Source organism: Sorex araneus, chromosome 1 (assembly GCF_027595985.1).
Source record: "Sorex araneus isolate mSorAra2 chromosome 1, mSorAra2.pri, whole genome shotgun sequence".
Classification (NCBI taxonomy): Eukaryota; Metazoa; Chordata; class Mammalia; order Eulipotyphla; family Soricidae; genus Sorex; species Sorex araneus.
In genome coordinates, this window is record NC_073302.1 from 442,647,956 (window position 1) to 442,652,773 (window position 4,818).

Here is a 4,818-nt window from a genome sequence, read left to right on the forward strand (position 1 = left end):
TTTAAGAGCTCATCCCTCCACCAGTGTCCATTCTCCACCACCCATGAACCCAATATCCCTCCTACCCACCCCAGTCCCATTCCCCCACCCCACCCCACATCTGTAGCGGGGCATTCCAATTTGATATCTCTCTTTCCTTTTGGGTGTTGTGGTTCCAAATAAGGGTATTGAGTGGTCCTCCTGTTCAGTCTCTAGTCTACTTTCAGCACACATCTCCCTTCCCGCACAGGATCTCCAATCCCATTTTACTTGGTGCTCCCTTCTCTATCTGGGATGACTCTCCCCCAGCGTGTGAGGCCAGCTTCCAAGCTATGGAGCCAACCTCCTGGTATTATATACTACTATTCTTGGGTATTAGTCTCCTGCTCTGTTGTTCTATATTCCAAAAATATGGAACGCTTCATGAATTTGCGTGTCATCCTTACAAAGGAGCCATGCTAATCTTCTCTGTATCGTTCCAATTTTAGTATATGTGCTGCCGAAGCGAGCACCAGATTTGTCTTAATCAGCATATTGTCACTGAAACAAAAATATGACTTTAAAATTGTATCTACCCTTAATACCTGAAAAGTCTCATGTCCCCATATACACATACACACCTAAGAATAGGCACACTTCGAGAATTTTCTATTTGATTTGTAGTCCTCAAAATGATACCAGTCATTCACCACAATGCAGAAACGGCGTGAAGTTCTGAGGCAAGTGTCAGGAGAAGCATCATTTCACATCAACATTGTTTCAACCCCCTCCTGCTACGTTCACGCGCATATTTTTCTTCATATTTAAAGTTTACACCAGAGCACAGGGTTCAGAATTCCTGTACATATTTAAACTTTATAGCGAAGCCACAACCACATATTAGCATAGCAGCTGTAATGTATTTCTAGTTAAGCTGTCATAAAGCTCAGGGCTCTGCGCATCATCACTTTTGAAGGTCGATGCCACAGAGGAAAAAGCCATTTGTACTGGACCGCTGTGGAGGTTTGTAATATACATGGTAATAAATATCCCAATATATTTCATTTTTATATGTTTTTGATGAAGAGGTAAAAGTGCATCCTCTACTGTTGCTTTTCAGAAATGGCTCCTCTGTTTGGAACGAGGGTAAAGAGACTGAGGCTAAACGTTATTTATCGAGACATTACGGCCCTTCACTTAGACACAACGAAATGAGAAGGGGGGTGCCAATGATATTTCATTTACAGTATTGATTCCCAGCCCTCACCCTAGGAAAGCGCTGCATGTGTGTTCAAGATAAATGCGAGAAAATGAAGATATTTTGACAAAGCACTGTTCCCTTTGGTTTTTTAGTTTTTATCATCCTGATAATTTATATCCTCTTGAAGTGTAATTGAAAATGCCTTCCAGATGTCACTTGACTGTTCTCATGTGGTGCCTGATATTTATGAGGGCATCAGAAATATTTTAGAGCTTCTAGATATCAATGTGCCTGTGCGTTCGTTGGTACGGATGCGTCTGTACACATGTGTACATATAGATGTCTAGGCATATACGTATACATGCATGCATACAGCCTAGGAAAGTAGGGTTTTTTCAGTTTATTTTTGGAGCGCCAAAGCTGACATTTCTCAGAGCCCAGCTGTATGTTAAGGGGTTCCTCTTGACAGGACTTGAGTGCTTTATGTTGCCCGGGTTGGCCACACGCAAGGCAAGCAACTCACCTTCTGTACAATCTCTCCAGCCCCTAAGGTCTGCTTTTTTGAGAGATGAAGATTTCTGAGAACAATGCTGCTGTGGTGACCTTGGAGGGTTACCTGGGAGACAGGTAATCCTCTCTGACTTCTCCTTGGCCTTCCATTTGGCTTTTCTCCATAGGTGGGAAACTGCTGCCTTCTTTCCGCTGCCACCTGCTTCCTGGGTTCTTAGCTGTTTCATCGATATTCGTTCTCTCGAGTGCCAGCTTCATATACGAAGTCCTTGCTATTATCCTGCCTTATTCTTCACTGCCATGGACTTAGCTGAGGGTGGGAGGAATCACAAGCATGATCATCACAACAGGGCTCCCAAGGAAGGTGTGAGAAAAGGGTATACAGATGCTTCAGACGACTTGCTTTCAGCCCACTCCCTTTTCCGGGCTCCATAAAAGTGCTCAAAAAGCCAATTCCCTCACTTCTATTTCTTCTGGCCCCAGGTCTGAGGCAGTAGATTTGCAGGGACCTTAACTCGACCTGGGCTGGGAGACAGCCATCCTGTCCAGTTCCCCTTCCTCCTTCTTAGTTCCTGCTTCTTCACATATCCTCTCTATTCCTAGGTTTCCAAGCTTCTTCCTTTCAGGAAGAATGACAATGAGTGAGCAGCAGTATTAGTCTAAAACATTAGGTCAAAAAATACTAGATTTAAAAGAGTACCACAATTTGTTGGAATATTGTCCACCATGTGGTTAATCATGAAAAACTTTGTAACTTTATAATTAATTGTGAATTAATTAAAAAATTAGATGCTGTTTCCTAGGGCTGTAAAAGAAGAGTACCACGATATTCAAATACTCTGATAAACAGTTTCAATAGTTCTCAATATATTATCTCAAGACAACAGAAATGCAGCCTGTCTACCGATGAATCTGTAATAATTTCAGCGGTTTCTGGTTGGATGAATCACTTAATCTTTTTTACAATTTGCTTTGTTTTGGGGTCATACCCCGTACTGCTCAGAACTTGCTCATGGCTCTGTGCCCAAGGATGACTATTGGTGGGTCTTGCCATAGAGGGTACCCGGGATAGAGCCCTGGTCAGCTGCTTGCGAGTCAATCACCCTACATCGACAGGGGTGATTGACTGGCAAGTTTGAATGCAAGTTATGGCTCTGGCCTCTGATATGCTTCATATTTGATCTTTGATTAGCAGTAACTTTGGATATATAATAGTACAAAAAATCGGAACAATAAATAGAAACACAAACTTCATCCCTCTAAGTTTGAAATAACTTGAAGCTTTTAGCCACTCAGTTCATCCAAACTAGGTGCTCGGGAAATACAAAATGAGATTTGATGTTTTAGCTTATAAAATAAGACATGTCCATGAAATATCATCTCTGTGCTTTTGTATTAATATATTTTGGCTGACATTTACTGTCTGAAGGAAGAATGCATATGAGATAGCCCCTCACCTTGGCCATAATATGAATTTTATTAGAGTGTTTCCCTTCAAAGTGGAAATTATGTTATTCCTGAGTGCATTGTCAAGAAGTTGGGCAAAGAATGCAACAGAATTTACTCTCTTAAGAGCAAGCAGGACCTACACCAGAAGTGAAAGATTAACAAAATGGAAAATTAAATCTATTACAGCCCATTAGCTTTATAATATCCCATTATTCAACATAATTTTGAACCCTCTAATTATATACAGTAGACTTCTATTTTTAGTAAAGCATTTACTAGTAGTGAAATGCTCTCAGAGGCAACCCACAAGAATTTGACTACTGAAGAGATCACAATTACTTAACAAATGAATGTCTATTTTGACAAGTTAGGAGGGTTAAAATAGAAGTAGCAGAAATTCTTTAGAAATTTCCCTATAGGTTATTGACTAGTAAGTGTTTTCTGTTCAACATTATTGATGTGTTTCAATTGAAGTATTGTATAATTGTGGTCAGAAAGAATGATTTAGTATAATATACTAAACAAAATAAATCAACACAAAAAGTCTTAAGACTTCAGTTGAATGAAATTTGGATATGGGTCAGTTAGATATATTGGCTGATCCTTTCTCCTGGTGATATAGGGAAGATATTAAATACAGTTTAATTGCCCAGTTGATACCTTTACACATTATTATTAATACCAAATGGAAGTGATGAAGGGAGGCATTTTAATTTCTCCTATTCTAAGAATTCTCTCTTTATTGATGCATTTTTAATTTTATTGTTTTCATTTTTAGTTAGTTTTCTTTTCCTTTTGGGTCTGAATTCGGCTTGCAAAGGGTTTTTTCCTTGCTCTGTGCTCAAAGAACATTCCTCTTGGACTTGGAAGACCATGTGGGGTGCTGGAGATGGAACCCAAATTAGCCATGAGTAAGGCATGTACTATGTCTCTATCCCTCTTATCCCTCTTTTTAAAATTGAGGATGTTCTTTCTAGTCTAGGCTTGCTCAGAGTGTTTTTAAAAATTGTAATAGGGAATTATGCCAAAAGTGTTTTTTTTTCATGCAAATGCAGTCAGAACTTTTAGTTTTAATATCTCAAATTGGTGAATCACATTGATTTTTTAAAATGTTAAATCATGTTTGCATTCTGGAACTAATTCTAATTGGTCATGATTATTGCTTTAACAATACATTTTGGATTTAATCTGATAAAATTTTCTTAAGGTTTTTTGGACTGTTTAAAGCATTATAAATGGTGCCTGAAGTTTCTGTACTTTTTGTTTGGCTTTGACATTAATATAATGGTACTCCCATAAAATACACTGGGAAGCATTTACTTGCATACTTGTTCCCAGATACATTTAGGCAGAACTGGGATTTATTTCATCTTGAGCTGTTTGGTAGAAATCAACAATGGAGCTGACTGGATATTTTTCTTTCTTGTGGAAATATTTTAAATTACAACTTGATTTAAAGCAATGAATCTGACTACTGCGCTTATCTAGGTTTATCTAGGTCATTTAAGTGAACTTGGGTAGCTTGTATCCTTCAAGGAATTTGTCCCTTCTAACTTATTCATCTTTCTTATTCTCTTGTTGATATGAAATAATTTATGATATTTAGTATCTGTTTAATGCTCTATGTCATCTAAGGTGATGTTCCTAATTTATTTTGTGAGGTTAAAATAGCATGCTAATTATTTTCCCTCGCCTGGTTA

The 4,818-nt window shown here is 38.4% G+C and overlaps 1 non-coding gene across 1 annotated transcript; it reads right to left on the reverse strand.

Moving 5' to 3' along the window:
• Positions 1-384: 384 nt before the first annotated feature.
• LOC129401293 (U6 spliceosomal RNA) lies at positions 385-491 on the reverse strand. Its single transcript, XR_008628224.1, has one exon. It is a non-coding gene; the product is annotated as a U6 spliceosomal RNA (small nuclear RNA).
• Between the last annotated feature and the right edge of the window lie 4,327 nt (positions 492-4,818).